Source organism: Rattus norvegicus, chromosome 2 (genome assembly GCF_036323735.1).
Source record: "Rattus norvegicus strain BN/NHsdMcwi chromosome 2, GRCr8, whole genome shotgun sequence".
In the NCBI taxonomy this organism is placed as follows: Eukaryota; Metazoa; Chordata; class Mammalia; order Rodentia; family Muridae; genus Rattus; species Rattus norvegicus.
The window spans coordinates 109916895-109943717 of NC_086020.1; the positions used below are offsets into that span (position 1 = coordinate 109916895).

The 26823-nt window shown below is 39.2% G+C and overlaps 1 protein-coding gene and 1 long non-coding RNA gene across 3 annotated transcripts in view; one reads left to right on the forward strand and one right to left on the reverse strand.

Annotated features, from left to right (window-relative positions):
• Naaladl2 (N-acetylated alpha-linked acidic dipeptidase-like 2) overlaps window positions 1–3756 on the reverse strand; it is a 1352651-nt gene extending 1348895 nt beyond the window's left edge. The window contains exon 1 of the mRNA XM_039103971.2: window positions 3504–3756. The gene's annotated coding sequence lies outside the window, so the exon portion shown is untranslated. The remainder of the gene's footprint in view (window positions 1–3503) is intronic.
• Window positions 1–26823, forward strand: part of LOC134485889 (uncharacterized) — an 86036-nt gene that overhangs the window by 31938 nt on the left and 27275 nt on the right. The window contains exon 2 of one of the 2 annotated variants that reach the window (XR_010064201.1): window positions 1–15793. This exon is cut by the window's left edge and continues 25611 nt beyond it. The exons of the other annotated variant lie outside the window; for it this stretch is intronic. This is a non-coding gene — a long non-coding RNA (uncharacterized LOC134485889). Of the gene's footprint in view, window positions 15794–26823 lie in introns of those variants that run through there. 2 annotated transcript variants of the gene reach the window in all.

Here is a 26823-nt window from a genome sequence, read left to right on the forward strand (position 1 = left end):
TTTTAATTCCACTGGCATGTTCCTGTATACCCTTCTTTTTCTAGCAGGAAAAATAATATGAAGGCAGACATAATCTCATTTACACAGAGATTACTACATCCCCTGCCTAAGACTTTATACCATATCCTATTTTATCCTAAGGATTCAAAAAATAATTGGCATGAACAAAGAAAAATATTCTGTAACAATACTCTTTCCAACTACAGCCATTCTCCCAATCTTGATAGAGAAAGCCAAAAGTATCAGAGCTAGGAGTGTAGTTAAGGAGCAGAGCATGGACCAAGGCTCTAAATTCCTGATAACTTGATAAAAGGGGAAGGAGTACTATGGAACTGAACAGGCTTCATAAGAAGCAATATAATAATCAATAAATAATTTTAAAGATGTTCAACATCATTAGCCATCAGATAAACACAATTAAAACTACTTTTCATCTCACTCCTGTCAAAGTTATTATTATCAAGGAAAAAACAACAAAACAAATGCTGGCAGGACTGTGGGAAAGGGGATATCCCAATACAGTGTTGGTGAGAATGTGAACTAGGAAAGTACTATGGGAACCAACCTATGTGTTTCTCCAAAGAAAGTATACATATACATATAATGCATACCCAGTTATGCAGTTCCTGGCCCCTATGATAGAATTCTATGTCCTATTATAGATTACTAGTCACAGTAGCTTGGGAATGAAACCAGCTTAGATGTCCATCAACTGACAAATGCTGAAAATGTAGTACATAGAAACAATATAACTCTATTCATCACTAAAAGGGAAAAAAAGGATGGAGCTAAAAAAAATATACTGAATAACCCAGCACAGAAAAACAGATATCATAGTCTCTCTTGCGTATCTACCCTAGCTTTGAACCTTATATTTCTGTGTTTGGTTGGGATATTCGTATAGACCAGGAATTAAGGAAGGCATAATGAGATGGATGGACTGCATCTTCATGGGCAGGGAAAAATGCCACTTGTCATATGGAAGTCTGGATAGAAAGGAAATATAAGACATAAAAAGGCTTAAACAGAGATGGCAGGAAGCTAGCTGGGGGTGAAGGGAAGATTAACCAAAATTAAAGATTCATTAGAAAGCTACACAGAGACCAAACCTTTATACAGTAACTAAAATATACAATTTTAAAAGTTTGTTAGTACTGCATGGTGAATAATGCTGTGCCCAGGCATCATGGATTTTTAAATAAAAATGATTGTCTATGAGTTGCGTGCCAAAGGGCTCCCCATAGACCCACCCTACCCCCACCCTGGAGAATACGTTGCCTCTTCCCTTGGTTGCCTGCCAGAACAATTGATAACACCCTGTTGCTGAGACACCACTTTGGTTAGCGGACACAGAAATCAATGTGGAACTGAGCTTGAAGCTTTCTTCCTATGAGCTATTGCTCATGGGGACTAAAGGTGTTTATGTGGCCTGCTCCAGAGGAAAAGAGAGTTAGTAACATTGGACCAGCTGTGGACTCTAAGTGCTATTAATAGTGCAGCGAAGACATGGTTGTTTGGAAGATAACAAATCATTTTCTGATTTGAGTCCCATTCCATGAAAAGAAACATACATGCCTGGTCAAACAGTAGTTCGGAGGCATAATCTACTGTTGTTTGGTAAACAGATATACAGTGACTCTGTCTTCTAATATTTATGGTCACAGTCCCAGAAATGTCTGTGTAAGTGCTGCTCCATGCATTACGCACTGTCTTTGTTAATGGTACTGGTGGGGTCCCGGGGCACGGAGAGTGGGGACAGGCAGTGGTTAACTGGTCAAAATCCTGAGAATAAGTGACAGAATGTTTATATCATACACTCCAAGGCCCAGGGCACATCAAAAAGGGGCAAAAAATTTTGCCAAAAGAAAAGAGTGAATACAATAGAAACAGTGAGTATGTGCAGTAGAGAGGGTTACATTGTTTTGAATGAAGAGAGAACATGTAACAATGTCCCACTGCTCTGCCCACCTTTGAAACTCTGTAGCATATAAATTACAACCAACTGCCTGCTTGACATAACTTGAATATTCTAATGCATGAATGTCCTAATCCTAAAAGCACATCAGTGTCCTACCATACTCCCCAGCTCAGTAAACGAAAATTCTGCCTATTATGCTAATTCGTGTCCCTGCTATAAATCACTGCTTTGGACAACACAGTTGCCCCCAACCCAGTAATCAGAGTGATGTTTTGAAAAAGATGTATCATCATTTCATTCCCTTTCTGTAAAAATACTCCAAAGGCCTTCCACATTACTTTAAGAGATATTGCAATATCTTTTAAATTATAACGCCATACTTTCTAGCCCCTATGAGAAAGTTAGAAGCCATACCCACTACACTCTCTTCAATTCCACTCTGGCCACACAAACTTCTTTCTTTATCCTGAACAAAACAACAGACAAGGCCTCTGTAGACTTGCTATTCTGTGCCTAGAGCACTCAGGACCCAGACAGCCTTCGGTTCACTCCCTCACCTGTTTAAGTTTGTTGAAATATGTTACTTTCTCTTGAAGATTTCCTTTATTAGCCGTTTTAAATTGCTTAACACACAAACTTATTTTTCTTATAGTATATGCTTCCTACTAGAAGGTATAATCCAAGAAACTAAGAAAGTCTGCTCTACTCTAATGCCTAGGGCAGTGTTTGGTAGGTACTCAGCAATATCTGTTAATTACATGTATAAGCAAGAATCAAGCTTTTCAGATGTCCTAGTAATGCTTTATGTAACTGATAAATTATATAATTCCCTCGCACTGGAATTCTAAGAAAAACTCTGGAATACTCTATGTGGTATCAGACTGGATTAGATAAAGCAATTGTATTCCTGAGAAATTCTGAGGTCAGAGGTAATTGCTGATTGTAAAAGTGGGAGGGGTCCCTAAATATCCCATTTCCATGAAGAATTTCTGAGGGGTAAAAAAGAAACGAGGAAACCTCTAATTAACTAGCAGTTTAAAGTCCAACCTTTCCTTCAATCTCTTTTCTTTTACTACCACTGGGGATGGGTTTGTCATCCTGACACTCAGGCGGTTCCTTTCAGCACAAAGAGCACCCAGAGGGCAGGGACAGAATTTTGCATCCTTTTCCCATCCCTGGTTAGCACAGACTCTCGCTCCTGGCTGACTGGAGTTAACATGCGAGTGTCTCGCTGCGAGAGAAACAGTTTCCTAAGTTTCTGAGCCGCACCGCTGGACTAACATCTACCCAGTAACTTAGTTCTGGGCTGAGTGCCCTTAGCGATGCGGGGCCCTAACTAGTGCGAGACGGCCGAGCGGTGGGGATGCTTCAGACCCGACGGCCACTCGGGGAAAGCACAGCGACATAGCGCGGGGAGCGCGAGGGTGGCCGGGAAGCCCGGTCCGTCGGGCTTCTGCTGCTGGTGTCCCCACACCAGGTCGCCCGGGACTCGCAAGCGCAGAGGCCGCAGATCAGCGGGTGCGCACCCGGCCTCGCCCCGCCGCCCGGCGGGCTCCCGCGGAACGGGGACCGGGACTCGCGTTACCTGAGCGGCGCCGCGGGTCTGCGGTACGGCGGCCGGCGGGGCCCGTTTTCGGCAGCCGTAAAGCGCGGGCGAGAGGCGACCCCCACCCCGGCGAGCACCTCGAGCCAAGCGTCACCTCCTCGCGGGTGTCAGCCAGGGCCAGCGACGGGCCGGCGGCTGAGTCACAGGAGCCCCGCTGCCAAGGCGGACCGAGGGCCGCGGGCGGGTGAAGCGAGCGGCCCGAGCGCAGGAGGAGGGCTCTCGGGGATGCCGCAGCGCCGGACACTTGGCCCCAAGGCGACCCCCAAAAGATAGGGGCTCTGTGCTATTTCAGCTCCTGTTTATTGTTTGCACTCCACGAAACGTTTAAAAGATAAAAAGAACACGGTTGTCTAGGCCAGATATGCAAGTTCAAATCTGTGCCTTGGTTTCTCAAACAGTTCTGCTTTGTTTGTTTGTTTGTTTGTTTGTTTTTGTTTTTTAATAGAGGAAACATAGCTGGGACGTGGTAAGATGGCCCAGACCAGGGTCCTGGGTACTAGCCTTGCAGAAACTGGAATGAATGTCCCTGTACTCTGGAGAGTAGGTAGCGGCAGAAGGATCTGAAGGTTGAAGTCATTCATGGGTCACGTAGGGAATCAGAAACAGTCTGGTCTTCGTAAAATCCGCTTCAAAATAGCCAGAGAAAATAAAGACTTGGCTTAACAAGGGCCAGTTTTAAAAGGAAGTTATATAAGTGAAGACGTTATTATTTTGTTCAAATATGGAAAATTAAATAAAAGTCACAGTGTAAGGAAAGAATGAGGTCACTAAGAGAAGGAATTCAATTAGAGAGGGAAAGAAGAACTGAGAAAGGAAAGACTAAAGGAAACCTGTGGACCACAAAGAGAAGGGTGCACAAAGCCGAGCGATGAGTTTACTTGCTATTTGGATACTTCGGACAGACTCCTTCCAGTGAGACAGATTGATTAAATATGTAAACAGATAAACAACTGCCTGCAAACGAGCCCCACGTGAAGAGTCTTTGCTCCAGTGAATGTGATCTGGCAACTCTGCAAAATGAGGATATTCTTTTGCATCTTGAGAGGTTGAGTCATCAAACCCACAGCAAAAATTAGTGGGCTGGATTCCTGAAAGGCACGACAGATGGGGCATTCTCGTTGCTTTTAATGACGGTGTGATGTTCCCTTCAGTGCTTCTGTCAATTTTAGAAGAAAGGAACACACACGCAAATTTGAGATGTGAATATGGCAACAAAACCTAAGCCAGTTACTTAATACTGGAGTATCCACCCAGCCTGAGCTGCCAGTAAGGACGCCAAAAGAATCAAGTCTCCAGCTTTCGGTTTTTCTTTCTTCTTTGTTTCTGTTTCCACTGCACTCCATCTTATCTACTTACATTTTTTTCTTCCCTGTTACAGTGAAACTGTTTAAGGGAAAGGTGGTTTTAATTAATATGATGGAATGGAAAGAATTTTAGCTGGGCCTCTCTAAGTGGGGTGGAACTTTCTGAAGGAAAGGATTTTTCTAAAGTTTTAATGAGTGAGTCGCCAGATACAACATCAGAAAAGATTTGTTTTCAAACAAGGGAACAGTAATAACACTGGAGATTGAAACAAAATCGGATAGAGTGGAAATCACCCTAATTACTTGAAGAATTAAACACTAGAAGTATTTTCTGAGAGGGGAAATGCAAGCCTTTTTCCAGGCTTTCCCGCTGAAGGAAGGATAAGAAAGGACAGATTACACCTATGATGCTCTATTTCTCTCACTGGTCTCCTGCAGTGTAAGAGACACAGAGCTGTTTTCTTTTTTTTCAAGAACCCCATGCTTTTTTTCAGTTTTGCTAACCCTTCAAGCTTATTAAGCTTTTATTAGTGTGAAACAAGGAGATAAAAAAAATCTCAAGAGTGGGAAGCTCTTAACACTTACAATATCTGAAGAGTTCTCCGATCTGAAACTAAGACTGAGAAGCGTTCCTGAGGGGACTTTGGATGTAGAATAAGTACCTGTTACTTCCTTTCAACAAATAAGCAAGCACATACACTAAAGCTAAGGACAAAATCATTTTATTAGGGCAGATTGCCATACCTGAAAACCCTTGGCCAGGGAAGAAATTTCTCCTCTTCATAGGTGAATAAAATTCCTGATTTTGTACGAAGTCTGGAGAACTTTCTGTTTAGACACCAGTAGACTACAAAATGAACCTTGACTCACAGGTATAAGACCCTGTTGTAATTTTATTCAAAAGAGCATTTTTGACTGATAGTTGCTGGTTTTAGAACTCTGAAACCAAATTTTAACTAACGTCAAAGATTTAATGTACAGCCATGAGGACCAGAGTTCAAATCCCAAAACCCACATAAAGTTGGACATTTTAACATGTGCCAGCAATCCCAGTGCCATGTAAGAGAAATGACAGTCCCCAGATTAGAGGAGAATCCCCCGAAGCTCACAGGCCGTGGAGGATTCTAAGCCCAGAAAGCAAGGTTTTGGCAGGCAGGCCCTTCTCCCTGTTTCCTCTGCCTTGCTACAAAACCTTAAATTATATTCCTAAAGCTAGCCAAGTTCTAGCCTTTTATTCAGCCACTGAGGCTGACTACCAAGGTCCAGCTATCAAAAGCTCCCTTTGGCTCATCTAATTAATGTTCCCAAATAAAATTAAACACCTCGTCCTAACATATCCTAATATGGGGTTCCCCTCATACCTTTATAAACTGCCATTTTCCTATATGCCATGTTTTTTTATCCTGATGCAATCCTTTGCTGTCCCCTCCCCCTCCAGGAAAAATACCCTTTTTTCTTTCTCCCTTGTTTCCTTTCTCTTCTTCTCATTTTCTGTCTCCCATCTTTGTCTCTGGTTCTCTGCCCTCTGTCCCTCTGGGGCAAATAAATCTTTGTGCTGAGAACATGGTCTTGGAGATTATGAAACCTATATTTGTCTTTTCCCACAGTGGTGACTAGAAACTCTGTCTAAAACATTGGGGAAGGCAAGAACCTTTACTCACCTAAAATTCCTCTATCAGCTCACGTGTTGTCTCACAAAAGCATCCCCATTCACATACGTGCACTGACCAAACACATATACCTCATAGGTATGAGATCCTGCTGTAATTTTAGCAACCACATACATACACCATACAAAGTTAAAACAAGAAAAACAAAAAGTGTTCAACTTCGATAGAGATGGAATGTCTCTGTTCAACTATAATTATATAGGATGGTAAAGTTTATTATAACTGAATTCAACCTTGCAATGCTGATGTGGTCGATTTTCATCATTTTCTACAACACTATACAAGAAAAAATTAGTTCTGTGAACTTCAAAAGTCTTGGTTATCTTCCTAATTTGAATGGTCAGTGCAGATTCCCTTCATAGGTCAAACATTTTGTTACAATGTTCCCAATTGCTTAGTCATCACAGAGGCAATAGTTAAATATCAAAGCAGCCTCAGCAATTGGAAGTTTCTGTAAACTAATTTTAGAAATGTTGGTAAAACTCTTCGCCAGAGCTCAAATGTGGTTGTCAAACCAAAAGTTCGCCTAACTCAGAGTGTCGTGGTCTGAAATTTCTGGGTTGGCAAGGGACAGCAGTCCTTTTTCATGTTTATGTATGGATGCTTTGGCTGTGCATAAATCTGTGTATCAGATGTATTTATGGTGCCTGCAGAACTTAGAAGATGGCATTAGATCTACTGAACCCGACCTTACGAGTGGCTGCCATGTGGGTGCTGAAATTTGAACCTGGGGCCTATTGGAGGTCAGTGAATGCCAACCTCTGAGCCCCAGGAAAACAGTCTTGAAGATTCTGGTTGTTATTCTCTATCTCTACAACTGCATGCATCATATAAACTAAAAGGCCATATACCATAAACAATTCTTTTGCCTTTTCCCAACCCCAGGAATAATTAACATTCTGTCTTCTGTTTCTACAATTTTTAATTACTCAATTTCACAAATTAGTTATATGTTGTTAACAATTTCATTGTACTTAGTATAAGGAGCTCAAAGTTTTATCTGTGTTACAACTTTGTCAGAATTCCTTTCATTTTGCAACTGAATAGCATTCTGTTATACATATTTAACCACACTTGGCTTATCTGTTTGTCCTTCCGTGGAAACTTGTCTTGTGTATTTAAGCTTTTGTGCACACTATAGTTATGAATATCAATATACAAATATCTCTTGAAGATTCTTTCAGCCATTCTTATAATTGAATTGAACTAATGAAAGATGACAGGGTGCTTCTCCAATTCATACTTGAGTGGTCAGAAGTCCAGGTCATCGTGTCCTTTGAAGTCAGAGGAAATCATATGGGACTGAGCTCTGAACCGGGGAACTTGACAATTCTGTAAAATGTTACAGCTGTATCAACTCATGAGACGGACTGCTGCTGGTACTGCAAATCCTGGTGTTTGAAACTGACATCTGTGAATGGTGTAGTCAGATCTCTCTTTAGTTTTTTGAGGAACAATGCTGATTTCAACCACAGTAGACCACTTGATAGTTCTGTCAGCCCTGAGTAAGATTTTCTGCTTCCCCACATACTCACTGCCTTTTATCATTGGCTTTTATGAGAATTGCTGTGCGTATCAGAGTTTTATAATGGTGTAAGTGTGTTTTAGGGTAGAATAACAACTACAAACCATGATAAAAACAGCTTGTTCCTTTTTTCCTATAGGTTATTTTATGTATGCATATTTTAAATGTTATCCCTTCCCAGTTTCCTTCCATCAACCCAGACACCGCCACCTCCACTCTGCCTCTATAAGGGTTCTCCACTTCATGCTCACTCACACCTGTCTCAGTGCCCTAGCATTCCTCTTTCCTGGATCAGCGAGCCTCCAGAGGACCAAGGGGCTCCCCACACAGTGATGCCCAATAAGGCATCTATTAGCTACATATCCAGCTAGAGCCATTGGTCCCCCAATGTACCTTCTTTGGTTGGTGGTTTAGTTCCACGGAGCTTTGGGAATTCTTGTTGGTTGAAATTGTTGTTCTTCTTATAGGCTGGCAAACCCCTTCAGCTCCTTCAGTCCTTGCCACTAACTTCTCCACTGGGGTCCCTGCACTCAGATGTTTTGCTGCCTACATTCACATCTGTCTTGATCAGCTCAGGGGACAACTATACCAGGCTCCTGATGGGGGAGAAGTACAGAGGGTCAGAATTTAATGGAGGTGTATAGCAGTGAGTGAGGGGGAAAGTGGATAGCCACTAGAATGTCACAGATGCCCGGGACCCAAGAGGTTCCCAGGACCCAACAGGGAGGACATTAGCTGAAATACTCAACAAAAGGGAGAGAGAACCTATAGAGACCATATCCAGTGGATTGGCACTTGGTCAGCAAGTGCTTCTTGGCATCAGCAATAGCATCTGGGTTTGGCATCTGCAGATGGGACAGATCGCTAGGTGGGGCAGTCTCTGGATGACCTTTCCTTCAGTCTCTGATCTATTCTTTGTTCCTACATTTCCTTTTGACAGCAGGAATTCTGGATTATTATTTTTGAGTTGAGTGGGTGACCCCATTCCTCAACAGGGTGCCATGTCTATCGTTTAGATATGGTCTCTTCAGGTTCTAACTCCACTTTGTTGAGTATTTTGGATAATGTCCTTTGTATTGGGTCCTAGAAACGTCTTGGGTCCCTGGCATCTGTTACTTTCTAGTGACTACTCCCAATTTCTCCTACACTACTCTTACACACTTGCTTTCAAATTCCGGACTCTCTGTACTTCTCATCCATCTCCTCCCATATCAAAACCCGCTCCCTTTTTCCCTCCCACTCTTTTCTCACTCTCCCAGAGCCCTCTCTCTTTCTATTTCCTGAGATTATTTTCTTCCCTCTTCTGAGTAGGACCGTAGCATCCACACTTTGGTTGGTTTTCTTTCTTCTTGGGTTTCATAAGGTCTGTAAGTTGTATCTTGGATATTCTGAGCTTCTTTGTGCCTAATATTCACTAATATTCAGTGAGTGCATGCCATGTGCGTTCTTTCGTGACTGAGTTATCTCACTCAGGATGATATTTTCTAGTTCCATCCATTTGCCTAAGAATTTAACGAAGTCATTGTTTTAATAGCTGAGTAGTAGGGGTTGGGGATTTAGCTCAGCGGTAGAGCACTTGCCTAGCAAGCGCAAGGCCCTGGGTTCGGTCCCCAGCTCCAAAAAAAAAAAAAAAAAAGCTGAGTAGTACTCCATTGTGCAGATGTACCACATTTTCTGTATCTATTCCTCTGATGAAGAGCATCTGGGTTCTTTCCAGCATCTGGTTATTAAAAATGAGGCTGCTATAAATATAGTGGAGCATGTGACCTTGTTACATGTTAGAGCATCTTTTTGGATATATGCCCAGAAATGGTATAGCTGGGTCCACAGAACTATATCTAATATTCTGAGGAACCACCAGACTGATTTCCCAGCTTGCAATCCCACGAGAAGTGGATCTGCGGTCACCTGAGTTTTTGAACTTAGCCATTCTGACTGGTGTGAGGTGGAATCTCAGTGTCAGTTTGATTTGCATTTCCCTGATGACTAAGGATATTGTACATTTCTTTAAGTGCTTCTCAGCCATTTGAGATTCCTGAATTGAGAATTTTCTGTTTCGTTCTGTACCAGATTTTAAATTGGGTTTTTTTGGTTCTCTGAAGTCTAACTTCGTGAGTTCTTTCTAGATATTGGATATTAATCCTCTATCAGGTGTAAGGTTATTAAAGATCTTTTCCCAATATGTTCATTGCCATTTTGTCCTACTGGTAGTGTCCATTGCCCTACAGAAGCTTTTTGATTTAATGAGGTTCCATTTGTCAATTGTTGATCTTAGAGCATAAACCATTCATTGGTGTTCTCCTCAGCAAGTTTTTCACTGTGCCAATGTATTTGAGGTTCTTTCCCACTTTCTCTTCTACTACATTCATATTATTTGGTTTTATGTGGTGATCCTTGACCGATTTGGACTTGAGTTTCATATAAGGAGATAAGAAAACATCAATTTGCTTTCTTCAACATGCTGACCAACAGTTGAAACAGAACCGTTTGTTGAAAATTCTGTCTTTTTTCCACTGGATGGTTTTGGCTCCATTATCAAAGAAATAGTGAAGAAAGCTGTCTTCAATTCTATTCAATTGATCTATCTGTCTGTCTCTGTACCAATACAATGCAGATTTTATCACTGTCATTCAGTAGTATAGCTTGAGGTCAGGGATGGTGATTCCCCAGAAGTTCTTTTACTGTTGAGAATAGTTTTTGTTATCCTGGGATTTTTGTTATTCCATAGAAATTGAAAAATTTCTCTTTCTATCTGTGTGAATAATTGAGTTGGAATTTTGATGGGGATTGCATTGAATCTAAGGATTCCTTTTGTTAAGATGACCATTTTTACTATGTTAATCCTGCTGATCCATGAGCCTGAGAGATCTTTCCATCTTGTGAGGTCTTCTATAATTTCTTCCTTTAGAGACTTGAAATTTTTGTCCTGAAGATTTTTCACTTGCTTGGTTAGAGTCACACTAAGATATTTTATATTATTTGTTACTATTGTAAAGGGTGTCATTTCCATCATTTCTTTCTCAGCCTGTTTGTCCTTTGAGTAGAGGAAAGCTACTGATATGTTTGAGTTAATTTGTATCCAACCACTTTGCTGAGGTTGTTTCTTAGCTGTAAGTGTTCTCTTTTGGAGTTTTTTGATCACTTCTGAGTACTGTTTTATCATCTGCAAATAGGGATATCTTGACTTCCTCCTTTCCAATTTGTATCCCTTTGATCTCCTTTTGTTGTCTAATTGCTGTGGCTAGAACTTCAAGTACTACATTGAAATGATAGGGGGAGAGTGGGCAGCCTGATCAACTTGCTTTTAGTGGGATTGCTTCAAGTTTCTCTCCATTTAGTTTGATGTTGGCTATTGGCTTGTTGTATATTGCTTTTATTATATTTAGGTATGGACCTTGAATTCCTGATCTCTCCAGTACTGTGAGTAAGAAGGGATGTTGTATTTTGTCAAAGGCTTTTGTGGCATCTAATAAGATTATCATGTGGATTTTTTCTTTGAGTTTGTTTATATAATGGATTACACTGATGGATTTCCATATATTGAACCATCCCTGCATCCCTGGAATGAAGCCTACTTGATCATGTTGAATGATCATTTTGATAAGTTCTTGGACTCGGTGTGTAAGAATTTTATTGAGTATTTTTGCATCGATATTCATAAGGGCAATTGGTTGAAGTTCTCTTTCTCTATTGGGTCTTTGTGTGGTTTTAGTGTCAGCAAAGGTGTGGTTTTATAGAATGAATTAAATAGTGTTCCTTCTGTTTCCATTTCATGAAATAATTTGCGAAGTATTGTTACTAAGTATTTTTTGAAGGTCTGATAGAATTCTGCACTAAGCCCATCTGGTCCTGGGCATTTTTGGTTGGGAGACTTTTAATAACTGCTTCTCTTTCTTTAGGAGTTATGGGACTATGTAAATAGTTTCTCTGATCTTGATATAGCTTTGGTACCTGTTCTCTGTCTAGAAAATCATCCATTTCATCCAGATTTTCCAGTTTTGTTGAGTGTAGGCTTTTGTAGTAAGATGTGATAATTTTTTGAATTTACTCTTGTTCTGTCTTTTTGTCCCACTTTTCAATTCAGATTTGTTAATTTGGATACTGTTTCTGTGCCCTCTGGTGTCTAATTGTTATCTATCTTGTTGATTTTCTCAAAGAACCAATTCCTGGTTTTGGTGATTCTTCGTATTCTTTGTTTCTACTTGATTGATTTCAGCCCTGAATTTCCTGCAGTCTACTCCTCTTGGGTTTATTTACTTCTTTTTGTTCTAGCAGATGTGATGTTAAGCTGCTAGTCGTATACTCTTTCCAATTCCTTTACGAAGCACTCAGGGCTATGAGTTTATCTCTTAGCACTGCTTTCAATGTGTCCTGTAAGTTTGGGTATGTTGTGCTTTCATTGTCATTAAATTTCGGAAATTCTTTAATTTCTTCCCTGACCAAGTTATCATTGAGTAGATAGGTGTTCAGCTTTCATATGAATGTCAGCTTTCTATACTTTCTTTATTGTTGAAGACCAGCCTTATTTCATACTATTCTGATAGGATGTATGGGATAATTTCCATCTTCTTGTATTGGTTGAGGCTTGTTTTGTGTCTGATTATATGGTCAATTTTGGAGAAGATAATGTGAGGTCCTGAGAAAATTATATACTTTTGTTTTAGGGTGAAATGCTCTTTAGATATCTGTTAAGTCCATTTGGTTTATAACTCTGTTACTTTCATTGTGTCTCTGTTTATTTTCTGTTCCCATGATCTGTCCATTGATGAGAGTGGGGTGTAAAAGTCTTAAACTATTATTGCATGAGGTTGAATATGTACTTTGAGCTTCAGTAATGTTTCTTTTACAAATGTGAGTGCCCTTGCATTTGGGGCATAATGTCTGTCTTTGTCACTTAGGTATGTTTCCTGTATTCAGCAGAGTGCTGGGTCTGAGTCCAGTCTGTTAGTCTATGCCTTTTTATTGGGGAATTGAGTCTATCGATATTGAGAGATATCAAGGACCAATGATTGTTGTTTTCTTTTCTTTTTGTTGTTGGAAGTGGAATTATGCTTGTATGGTTCTCTTCTTTTGGGTTTGTTGTGTGAAGATGACTTTCTTGCTTTTTCTTTGATATAGTTTCCTTCCTTGTGTTGGAATTTTCTTTCTATTATCCTCTGTAGAGCTACATTGGTGGAAAGATATTGTTTAAATTTGTTTTTTTTTCATGGAATATCTTGCTTTTTCTCTATGGTAATTGAGAGTTTTGCTGGGTATAGTAGTCTGGACTGGCTTTTTTGTTCTTTTAGGGTCTGTATAGCAACTACTCAAGATCTTCTGACTTTTAGAGTCTCTGTTGAGATGTCTGGTATAATTCTGATTGATCTCCCCTTATATGTTACTTGACCTTTCTCCACATCTCTTTCAATATTCTTTATCTGTGCATTGGTATTTTAATTATTATATGACAGGAGGTATTTCTTTTCTGGTCCCATCTGTTTGGTGTTCTGTAGGTTTTTTGTATGTTTATGGGCATTTTTTTGGTTATGGAAGTTTTCTTCTATAATTTTGTTGAAGATGTTTGGTGGTCCTTTGAGTTGGGAATCCTGACTTTCTTCTATACCTATTATTCTCAGGTTTGGTCTTTCGATTGTGTCCTGGATTTCTTGAATGTTTTGAGATAGGAGCTTTTTGCTTGTTGTATTTTCCTTGACTATGTGTCAGTGACTTCTATGGTATCTTCTACCACTGAGATTGTCTCTTCTATCCCTTGTAATCTCTTGGTAATGCTTGCATTTGTGTCTCCTGATCTCTTTGCTAGATTTTCCATCTCCAGTGTTGTCTTCCTTTGTGTTTTCTTTAATGTTTCAATTTCCATTTTTAGATCCCAGATGTTTTTATTCAGTTCCTTCATCTGTTTGATTACGTTCTCCTGTATTTCTTAAAGAGATTTATGTGTTTCTTCTTTAAGGGCTTCTACTTGTTTACCTGTGCTCTTCTGTACTTCTTTAATGGAGTAGTTTACATTCTTATGTCCTCCCTCATATTCATGAGATAGAATTTTAGAGTTGAGTCTTGCTTTGCAAGTTTGATGGGGTATCCAGGGATTGATGGGGTGGTAGAACTGGCTTCTCATGATGCCAAGTAGCCTTTATTTCTGTAACTTATGGTCTTGTGATTTTCTCTTGCCATCTGGCTATTTCTAATGCTAACTGACCTTGCTATCTCTTACTGGGGCCTGTTCCTCCTGTGAGCTTGGTTGTGTCAGAACTCCTGGAAGTCCAGTTGTCTCTGTGATCCCGTGAATCTGAGATGCTTTGATATGGCAGAGGTCCTGGAAGTCAAGCTGCATCTGGGATCCTGAGATCCTGGTGTGTCCAAATCCTGAAATCCTGTTGTGTCAAGGTCCATGGAGTCAAGCTTTCTCAGGGTGTTGCAAAATTGGGTGTGGAGACAGAGCTACTCTGGGTTTGCTCTGGGCATAGGTGCAAGCTGGAAAGAATATGTGCCTCTGTCTGGACACAGGTTCAGGTTTCCCTGATTCTTGTGGGAATCCCAGTTAAGCTGAATGTTGTGGCCAATATTGTGGCCTCAACTGTGAACTTGGGTGTGTCAGAGCTCCAATGATCCTGGGTATGTCAGATCTCCTGGGAGTCTAGCTTTCTCTAGCTAGGTGTTTACTGGTGTTTTCTTTTATATTTAAAACCTTTTTTTTTGGCTTTCCTTTGTCTTATTACTCTAGTTAAGCCTTCCAGAATTGCATTGAATGTAACAAAATACCAGGAATACTTTTTCAGTTACTGACTTATAAGAAAATGATGTTGTTGTTTCCTTATTAATAATGTAATAATTAATCAACTGTCATTAATAATTTAGCAATTTGTAATTAATTGATTATTTTGTTTCATATACCTTCATTGTATTAGGTACATTGCCTTTCTTTTTTTTCCTTTTATTGAAAATTTTCTTTATCTACATTTCAAATGTTATCTTCTTTCCTGGAAACTCCCTATCCCACCCCCTCTCCCCCTGCTGCTATGAGAGTGCTCCCCACCCACTGACTTTTTCCCACCTCCTTGTCGTGGCATTCCCCTACATTAGGGCACAGAGCCTTCACAGAACCAAGGGCCTTTCCTCTCCTTGATGCCTATCCTCTGCTACATACGCAGCTGGAGCCAAGGGTCGCTCCATTTGGTTGGTGGTTTAGTCCCAGAGAACTTGGGGTGGGGGTCTGGTTGGTTGATATCAATGGCTGTTCTTCCTATGGGGTTTCAAACCCCTCAGCTCCTTCAGTTCTTTCTCTAACTCCTCCATTGGGGACCCTGTTCCTAGTCCAATGGTTGACTGAGAGCATCTGCCTCTGTATTTGTCAGGCTCTGGAAGAGCCTTTCAGGAGACAGCTATATCAAGCTCTAGTCAGCATCCACTTCTTGGCATTTGCAATAGTGTCTGGGTTTGTGACTGTATATGAAATGGATTCAGAGGTTAGGCAGTCTCTGGGTGGCCTTTTCTTTAATCTCTGCTCCACATACAGGATGAGAGGATTACAGGACCAGAGAGGAGGTACATTGCTTTTATTCTTATTTCTTTGAAACTCATTTGAAGGGATACTGAATCTTATGACAAGCATGATCATGTGTTTTTCTTGTTCCTTCTATATATACTACATTATAATTATAGTTATTTTCTTTGTAGCTACAAAGAAAATTATGTCTAGCAAGCTAAAATAATAACATTTTCATTTGAATTTATAACTGCATAAAGTCAATAATAAAACACTGTTCATCTAAAGGTTTGTTCTCATATTCTTCATTATGGATGTTTCAAAATTACATTTTTTACATGTCACGCCCAAAATACAAATAAATGAAATGTCAAAAGACAACAGTTCAACTTTATAACATGTTTCTCCAGCAACACAATAAGTCATCTCATGCTGAATCATGATTATAAATGAAGGTTTACTGAGAGACAGCTCTCTGGCAAGTTTACTGATCTTATAAGTAGAGATCAATGAAGTTGAACACCCAGGCTAAAACAAGGGAGTTTTATAGAGCTTTAGCAAGTAATGGTGGTGGGTCAGATAGGAGCTGGTATTGTGCTCATATATGGTCAAGAACTGAACCCCTGGCAGTCACTATTGGGTGGTTGTCAAAGAGGGAATAAGAGTGACTATGGTTTTACAGCTCATGCATGTGCAAACAGGGGTTCCAACCTAATAACTTGAAGTTTAGACTGACATGGAACTCAATATGTCACCCAGGGTGGCCTCAAATTTGAAGTAGTGTTCTTTCCTCAGCCTATCACATGAGGAGGTTAAAGGCATGAGCCATAATACTCATGGTGAAGGCATGACCATTCATCAACATTGCATGAGTTCCCACTATGATTCTAGTTGTTCACTATTACAAATTTTGGCCTAGTAATTAATTGAATCTATCAATGTTTGTCTTATCTATAAAAATGAATACTACTAGAAAATAGCAGGTAAATTTATTTTATTTTCAGTCATGAAGTTTCAAAAACTAGAAAAATATATCTGCATTTATACATATATATGTATATGTGTATGTGTATGTGTATTGTATGTGTATATGTATATAGTGTAATAGACATTTTCTGGGGAGATGAAATATACTCAGATCTACTCAATGTAGAAAGAGAACCCACAACAGATAAAAATCCAAAGTCTAATTTGGTGAACCCCATGAGTATTTTTATTGGGATAACTATCAAGATTATCAACTAATAGTTATTTAAAAGGAGCCAGAATGACTCAAAATAGCTGCATCACCAGAAAGTCCACACAACATGGATAGCAACTCCCAGAAACCTACAACTCTGGAACTCTAAGGCAGCTTATTCATACACAGTTCAAACAGCTACTTAGCTTTCTATGCTTTGGCTGGTCATAGTCTCTACCTCCAGCACTACTAATTCCATTTTTACTGCTGGATATAAGCTATCAAGTTTTCTTTTGGTCATGTGACCTTTTACTTACTTCCTGTTTACCACCTGAAGTTTAAGAGCTACCCCATACCCTTCCTGGAGCAAATGTTTTGAATTTTGGCGAATGTTGTAATCCAAAGGAAAGTATGATATACCAACATATTATAGTATATATTATGATTATAAACTGACTAGAAATTCTCAAATTTGTCTTCTTCATAAAAACATTGTGTAGTAGCATATGGTAGTATTATAATTTTATAATATCTAAGGGAAAAATAATTATCATATTCAATTAGCTTTCAATTTGAGTGTTTACTTGGTAACAATGAAAAGTTCTTACTACTTTCCAGTAAATTCTTGGAAAGGCATAATGTTTCTGTAAAATGAGTACAGGTTATTCCTGTGTTATTTAAATGATGATTTCTAAAGTGAATTACTTTTAATATAAATGTAAGTAGTAGATTAATCAAGCAACTATATTTCTTCACACAAGGCTCTAACTTTTAGGTAATTCCTTCTACAGTGATCATAGCAAATGCACTGGAAAGGCTGAAGTCCTAGGAAACAGTCCTGTACACTTTGATTGATCAGCTTCATGAGATAGGGTTTCATGTTATAGCCCACCTTTCATAAAAGTGGGATGAACTTTTTCCAAATTGTAGGTGGACTGAAGAGACATATGGTACTCCACATTCAAGAATATTATAATTTAAATAGATATTTTATAAGCACAGGAACTTCTTACAGAGCAGAAACAGGCAGGTCCATCTTCCTTTAGTATCTTAGTAGGGGTAAGAAGTGGGAGTGGGTTTTTTGCAGTCTTTAGTTCCTTCCTTTTATTAACTGTTTACAAGGTGTGTGTTTTTCACTGGTGTTCAAGGAAAAGACATATGAGCTTTCTTATCGACATGTGTGATGAAGTTCCAGAGTGGTATGGATTGTGAGGCTAAAAGTTCAGAAATCAAATGTCAAGGAATAAAGTCAGACTATCCATCAGAGAGTGTCTGTTTGTAACTCAGAAACTATGAGGAAAGAATTCACATTAGGGAGATGTCCTGCTCATAGGAGGCACAGGAGGCTGTTGCTGGTATCCCAGAGAAAGTAAACAAAAGTTTACTGAGCAAAAGTTTGGAGAATAATGAAATTAAAACGAGTCAATACCTTATCATTATTACTTAAATCTTGCTGAGAAACTACAGGAGTCCTTTCTTGACTCCACTATCTAAAGTGATGCGGTTAGCAAAAGTTGAAAAGTATCTCAGAATTGCGTACCTGTACTGTAGCTATGTGTGCAGCTTTGGGTGTTTTACATAACAAAGATTATTTTGGGAGATTAGATTTGTATCTGAGTTAATGATCGAATAAAATCATAACTGCATTTTTACCTTTTCTGATTGCAGCATCTGTGCACATTCCTCTGCATGACTATGAACTAAAGAAAAAACCTCACACCTCTATATGTCCTCAGATAGAGATACCTTCACACATGCCTCACACACACAAAGGAAACACAGGAATGTCAACATAGCTTTTTTCATCTGTTGGTCAGGTTAATTTTCTATTGATTCAGTTGTGGTTAAGCTTAAATATGTATAACTGAATAATGATATTAAAAAAAAACCCTCGCCACTATCAACAATCCTTGTTTAAAGTAATAGAATAATAATATGGAAATGTGTGGAAGAGTTTCTACAGTCATTATTTCTGAAGGTACTCAAAAGAGAACTATTTATGACTTGTCTCATTATCCACTGAAGTTTTCTTTGACCTCACCCAGTGTCACACTTATCAACCCAGTAGAAATTCTTGGACATTTATTCTGGGAAAATCAATGATTCATTCATTCTGTCTGCATTGGAAACCTATAGTACGCACATGCTAAAGATAATTCAGAGGCTCTACAGGGTACTAAATATGATCCTCTCTATGCTCACGATGTAGCAGCTTCATGGTTTTTCTGTGAAAATCAACATTAATCTCTAAAAAAAGCAATACTAGTATTATAAAATAGTTGTACCTTGAAAAGATAATGAAAAGCTCACAGGGGCCATGAGGCTGACTCATTTTAGGTTCAAAAGTCTTGGCCCTAGTTGACATATTCCTTTAATCCTTAGGAATGAAGATCACTAAATTAGTAAAAAGTTTCAGCCATAAAGACACAGTTTTTAAATGGAAAAATCAATGTGGCAGTAAGAGGAGACATATTGGACATCTACTTCTTGGTTCTCTAACGATGAATTTTGGCTCTAGCCAACTGCATAGGTAGCAATGAATAGCCTAGTAAGGGCACCAGTGGAAGGGGAAGCCCTTGGTCCTGCCAAGACTGAACTCCATGAACATGATTGTTGGGGGGAGGACGGTAATGGGGGTATGGGGAGGGGAACACCCATAGAGAAGGGCTGGGGAAGGGGTTAGAGGGATGTTGGCCAGGAAATGAGGAAAGGGAATAACAATTGAAATGTAAATAAGATATAACCAATTTAATAAAGATGGTGAAAAGAAAAAAATATAGCATTATAAGTTTAAACATGTACAAATGGCAGAATACCACCATCAAAGACATGTGGAAGAATGAGTAAATGTCATTTTTCCACAACATTTTAGTATAAGACAATGTTGAGTACGACTTCAAATGAAGCCATGTGCTGTGTAAATCATGAGAGCTCAGTTGAGCAAAATCCTGTGAGAAAATCTCTTTGCAGAATAAATATGCATTCCTATGAAGTCAAGCCTCAGTTTCCTGCATGGACAGGGCATTAGATGAAAGGACCCGATCCCATGTCTTCAAATCCCTCCATAAGGTGACACAGAGAGAGTCACTGAATAGAGAAAGTCTCGTCTGGCATTGTAGTGAGTGAAATAAATGCTGATTGCATCAAGCCGTTAGAACTTTGGTTTTGTTTAGGTACGAAAATTTTCTTCAATAGTAAAGAATTGCGATGACCCATGAAAGAATTAAACTTAAAAAGTAGTTATTATGGGCTGGAGCCATAGCTCTGTTAGCTAAGCATGTACAATGCTATAAACCCCACACTTAGCACCGTATAACCTATGTAAAGTATTACAGTTATAATCCCAACACTGGGGGATCAGAAGTTCAAGCTCATCTTTGACTACATAGCAAGGTCAAAACCAACTGAACTACATGAGACCCTGCTGGAGGAATAGTTTCTAAACAAAAATTGTTACTTTTCAACCTACAGTGTTAACAAATACATAAAAGTTCATTCTAGGCCCATTGGTGTTTCTCTCTGCATCCAGAAATAATTTCTGGTATCTGAAGTGAAAAAAGAATAGGTAACTTTCGAATTTTTATTGGTGGTACCAGCAATTATTTTTTAAACTTAAATGCACAATGTGGTTTTACTTTCTGTATAGTATTCAGTTACATTTTTTTAAATTAAAGAATTACACATAAAAGAACAAAAGTTTAATTACAGAAAAATTATAATTACAATCTTCTTTGTCTCTACTACCTCTCTTCTGCTATGCATAGTATATACATTCCTTAATGAATTTATTTACTAAGAGTGTGCATGTGTTATTTCCAATATAATTTTACTGCAAAGCTTTTAAAATATGATAGGCTTCTGAAGACACACTTTTCACAAAAATTACTCATTCAAGGATAGGTAGAATGTAGAAATGAGATTTACATTATTTTCTCCTTACCTGTGCTGTCAATATACCAAGCGAATTGGAAAAAGAGTTTAAGAGGTTATGTGGAATCCAAGCTCTACCTCTCGGATGGATGGCTTGGTATAAATGTCCACAGAGGCTTTTATGATGACATTTGTTTCTAATAGCTACATCTATTTTTCCACAGCAAAGTATTGCAAAGCCTGGTTTAGAAGATTCTCTGACACAGAAATAAAATGATTGACTAATGATTAAGGAAAATGACTGATGGAACATAGGAATGGCTTTAATGACTGTAAAATGAAGACAAAATAGATCATATTAAATATTAGGTGATATTTTTCTTCTAAAACTCTTCATGAAGGTGGAAGGTTATATTTAGTTATGCAGCTTTCTTCTCCTTCACCCAAGCCTTCTATTCTGTTCTGCACCACGGCATTTATCCTTCCTCTACTATACATCCTCACTCTCAGAAAAGTAGTTTTCCTCACTCCACATGAATCTGATATGCTATCTAGGAAAGGCTACTTAAACACAGTTCATAAAGAAGGTGGGGATGCAATTCTTTATAAAGCCACACAGACCACAGGCTGAGCACATAGAAACTAGATTCTTCACTTCTTAGGCTGTGGAGGAATGTAGAGTCAGGGCAGGATGGTGACAGTGTGGTACCCGCACCTGTGTCCACTCACTAGACACCACAATCATGCTACTAAGATATAATTTATAAATTTATAATTTATAAATATAAATTTTAAAACGATTTCATCTAAATTAGGCTATGGAATTAAGCTGTTCATTTACTTTTTATTTCTTATATTTTACTATTTATATTGTATTTCAGAGCATTTTCAAACACAATGTAGAAAACACAAATATAAATGAAGCAACTAAAAGAAAAAAATAGCAAACAATTACACAATATTGCTTTATTTGTTTCTCCCTTTTGATACAGGGTCATTTATAGTAGAGAATAGCCTCAAACTCAGTACCTCATGTACCTGAGGTTGACTTTCAACTCTTTATCTTCCTTCTTTTACTTCAAATGCTCTGCATCTACCAATGCTCTAAGGTGGTGATGATTTCATGAATCCAGAACAGGAAAGGGCAATGCCAAGTCATTCTTAGGTATTAGGAACAAAAAATTATGTTATGAGTGCTCACTACCATTGTTACATAGCTTCTGGCCTCTTGCTTTACACAGATCTCTGGTTATTACCCATTTCTACACCCCACATTCCAGCTCTCCTCCTTTGTCTGTCTCCTTCAACTCCCACACCAAGTTCTTCTATGGATACAGCATTCCCAGGCCACTTCTTCCAAGTCATGTGTTAGCCTATGTCCATAGGTAAGAATAGAGATCTGGATATGGTTTGACTACTGCCAACTAGTTCTTTGTTAGGGAGAAGACTCTTCAAGGACTTTACAATGGATAATACTCTCTGCTGCTCTTTCTCACATTTCCCTTGTCAACTTGGTAGACTTAAAAAAATCAAAACCAAACAAAATGAAAAACCTAAGATTGTAGGGGAAGGAGATTCTTCTATACCTACAATCCTTTTTGAAATTATTGTTTCTACATTTATTTCTCTGGTGCATATGAGTGTTTTGGCTGCATGCATGTAAGTGAACCAGAGCAGGGTATCAGAGATCCTAGAACTGGTGTTGCAGATGGATGTAGGTGCTGGAAACCAAACTCCAGTTTTATGCAAAAGGAACAAACGTTTCCTTTTTTTTTCTTTTCTTTTTTTCGGAGTTGGGGACCGAACCCAGGGCCTTGCACTTGCTAGGCAAGCGCTCTACCACTGAGCTAAATCCCCAACCTGGAACAAATGTTTCTAATAGCTGAACTGTACCTATACTTTGAAGGCCATCCTTTTTGTGCCCCCAATGAACTAGACCTCTAGCAATTCGCCAAAAATAGTGTTTCATACCGGAGTAAAAAGCTCAGTGTAAAATTATGTGGTAGCATGTGCTGTGTTTCAGGGGTGTGTGTGTGTGTGTGTGTGTGTGTGTGTGTGTGGTGTATTTCACTGGTAATTGGGTTTAGTTGTTTGCTAGATCTTGAACTATTATTCAAAGAATTGAAAATTGGTACAGATTCACAAATGTAGCAATATAATTTTATTTGAAGCAAACCATAACACAGATTAGAAAAGGATATTCTCTTACAGTTGTTAAAACTGTCACTCATGGGCCACTTGAGTAAGGTTACCCAAAATCTTTCGTTACAGCCTAGACTTCTTCTACTAAAGTCTAAATGGTGGAGGAGCAGATGACTAAGGGGAGTAGTACAATGGTTCACTATTTTGAATTATGGATTAAATCATATTAACTTTCACTGTGAGTGTACCATCCTATGGTACATTCAACCTCAACCCCATGCTCTGGCACAATTGAGATCTTATGGGTATGGGGTTGGGGATTTAGCTCAGTGGTAGAGCGCTTGCCTAGGAAGTGCAAGGCCCTGGGTTCGGTCCCCAGCTCCAAAAAAAAAGAACCAAAAAAAAAAAAAAAAAGAATACAGCAGAGATCTTATGGGTAGAAAATGTATAAATTTGGTGGTCCATAAAAGAAACTTATTTCATTGTTTAAATAAGAGTGTTCATGTAGCCTGATGCAGGTAAATGTCCCATGTTTGGATGTAAAGGTCTTCATTGTTGAGGAGTACATATGTACATAATATATGAAGGTGCACAATCTAAGGGAGTAAGTGCATGGGAGTAAGTTGTATATAGCAGAGACCAAGTTGAATCCCACTCTACTACACTACTCCTTGTTCTTTGGTGCTCATTTTATATTTTTCGTAGCTCTGGATCCCACTGGCTCTACTTTGTCTCTGTGGATATATCTCATGCTTTATTTGCAGGTTGCAGTTTGCCCTATCGCAGATATTCTCCTAGCTCTGAATTCAAATTTAATTTTGAGAGTTCTATTTCTTCCTTGTTAAAAAAATGCATAACATTAAATTTTGATTTCAAGGGACCCAAGGGAGGATGGTCAAATCTTTCTAAGAAGAGGAAATAAGATAGATATTATAGATAAATGGAAAGAAGAAACACAGGGAAAAGGTGAGAGAGGAGTGGGTGAGAGGTGCAGTGTGTTGGGGGATGAGGTGAAGGGAGAGTAGGGGAGAGGAAATGGAAATTGCAGTGGGAGGGCAGGGAGATCATCTGTACGGTGTGTCAGAGACCTGGAAAGGGGGAAGCCCCAGAATGTCTATGGCGGTGAATCTAGCTGAGACCCTTATCAGTGGCATATATGGATTCTTAGGAGGCCACTTGCCTCTGGCCAGGCAAGACTCCCAATGGAGGGATCAGGTTAGCAACCTATCCAAAAATCTTTTCAACCCAAAATGCGTCCTGCCTACCAGATGTGCAGGGACAAAGTTAGAACAGACATTGGGAGAATGGCCAACCAATGACTGGCCCAAATTGAGACCCATCTAAATTGAGACAGCAACCAATGCCTGATACTATTAATGATTGCTAGCATTCTGTCTAAGCTCTACCTGCACAGTTACCTGGCAACAGCTAGGTATGCCTAAGCTGTTTGCCCCATCTTCACTCTCTTGTTCTTGCCTCTGCTTCCTCTTGCTCTCTCTTGTCCCTTTGTGCCTTCGCTCCCCATTCCTCTCCCCTCTTCTCTCCAGGTGCCCATGTGTGGCCTCTACTCTAGACATTATGGGTAATCTAGGCTTGTTTCACAGGATGCCTGCATTCCCTACCTGCACCATAATATTGGTCAAAACGCATGGCTAGGGAAGTCAGTAGTTCTAGGATAAATCTTGCTATTGTTATATTGTTAATTGTTTATTCTGTCTAAATATGTATGATTATAGCAATACATTTGTGCTGCTCTCCACCTCACTCAGAGAGACTTCTTTTGAAGTGAGCAGTAGTCAATAGTGAAATACAGAACTGGTCAAAATCCTTAGAGTAAGAGTTCTCAGCCTTCCATTGGAGAACCATATCATCACGGTCAGCCCTCGATGGCCACCAAGGCTCAGGACACAGATGCATTTTGACTTGAGCAGCATCAAGATATCCGCCAATTTTCTTGGCTTCATCAATTATAAAACAATCTCCTTGGAAAAGATAATTGTGTTCCTGAAAGCCATTCAACATGATTGGATTTATTTAGTTGTATTTACTGATGCTGATGGCTGAGCCTTGTAATATTCTCCTAGGATCTTGGTCCTGGTACCCTCCTAAAACCCATTCATGAAAACTAGCCCAGGGATACAGGGGCATTGGTAATTTATACAGCAGAGGACAAGGTTTGTACACATAGTTTAGTTCCAGGTTCGGGAAGTATTGGAATTATATGGTATCACCATTGTCTATTTGCGCTTATTCCTGCAACTATTTGACGGTGAGAGGAAGGAAGCTTTAAGAGAGATCTTGACTCTCCAGTAATGTAGGCATAGAACCCAGCCTTCAAGCAGATAAAATGGAAAGCTTTGGTATCCATTGTTCTAAAAATAAGGGAGCTACATTTATAGATACCATTTTGATTTTCCTTTTCAATATTTTTAAAGACTTCTGAAGATTAAAACTATTTCTGGATTTATAGAAGATTTTTATATATTATTGAAAAGAGTTTAAAATTATAAATAGTAGCAAAACTTTAAGGCTTGAATCCCAAATTTGTCTCTAGCAGTAACGGAACAGGAAAGAGATGAAGGAAAAGGAAAATGTCTGTGCAGTACATTTAAGAGTTTAATTCATTGGAAACTGGTACTCAATTTCACAGGGCATGCTTATAAATTAGATTGTCCATCCCACTATCAAAACAGTGAGAAAGCTGAAGTGCTTCCTACCTGTAAGTTCTTCTAATTTGTTGAAGACCATTCTGAATAGTTACTCCCTAGTCTTTGTAGCCTACCTTGTACAGAAGTTAAGAATATACCTATGACCATGAAAAATTCAGTATGGTACTAAGTGATAGGGACAGAATAGATATGTGAGTGCCTGCAGGAGGAATGTGGGTTGGGTATCATCAGCATCTGCTATAACTGGAATAGGGTTTCCCAGTCTAATTCCCATGAGCCTACTCGGAATGTTTCCATATGGCTGTATTCATTTGTTCATTCCTGCCCTGGTTGGAAAGGCTGGCTGGAGCTCTGTGCCTGGGTTAGGTTTATTCAGAGGTCAGATTCTCTTTAAGTGTGTCATCAGACAGCAGGAATTCCACAAGATGATTACATCACTAACGAAGTTCCTGTGAGAGCAGAAACTCCTAGCTTGAGTTGTTAGAGGGCAACAGTATCCTTCTTCTCTCCCCAGTCTTAAACATCTTTGATTTTCGGTTGTTATGGTCTGGGTTTACATCCAGCTACTTTTGCAAGTATATTAGTTTGAAATCTATTTCTGTAATAAAAATTGTGACAAACCTGCTAAGACTGAACCCACAGTGAACTAGTCTATGGGGGGAGGGCGGCAATGGGGGGAGGGTTGGGAGGGGAACACCCATAAGGAAGGGGAGGGGGGAGGGGGATGTTTGCCCGGAAACCGGGAAAGGGAATAACACTCGAAATGTATATAAGAAATACTCAAGTTAATAAAAAAAAAATAATAAAAAAAAATAAAAAAAAATTGTGACAAAAACACTTAGAAAAGAGTTTATTTCAGTTTATAGCTTATAGTCCTTCCTGAAGGGAACTTGACCAGGAACTCAAAGTAAGAACAGGAAGGTAGGGACTGAAGCAGAGGCTTTAAAAGGATACTGCTTTCAGACTTGCTAAGTTTGTTTTCTAATACAGCCTAATACCAGATGCCCACAGGAGGCACTACCCACAATTCACTAGACCCACCTACATTAATCATCAATCCAGAAAATGTCTCACAGACTTTGCTACAGGCCATTTGATGGCTAATTAATTGATTAATTAATTTTAAAAGCCACCAGAAATGTATCTCTCTTAGAATTCTACATTGCCATTGGGTACATATATCTCACCAAATCTCTTTCTGGTTTGTCTCTTAATCTAAGGTTCTCCTGATTAACAATTTAGTATATCAGATAACACTAGTTATATGAAGAAAAACAAACAGAAGTCTTTTTTCTTGCGTCGTGTGTGTGTGCGTGTGTGTGTGTGTGTGTGTGTGTGTGTGTGTGTGTGTGTGTGTGTGCGTGTGTGTCATGTTGGCTGTCTTGGACCTTGGTTGTCTGACCTTGAACCAGAAAAATCCAACCTGCCTCTGAGGCCTACTAAGTGCCTGGATCAA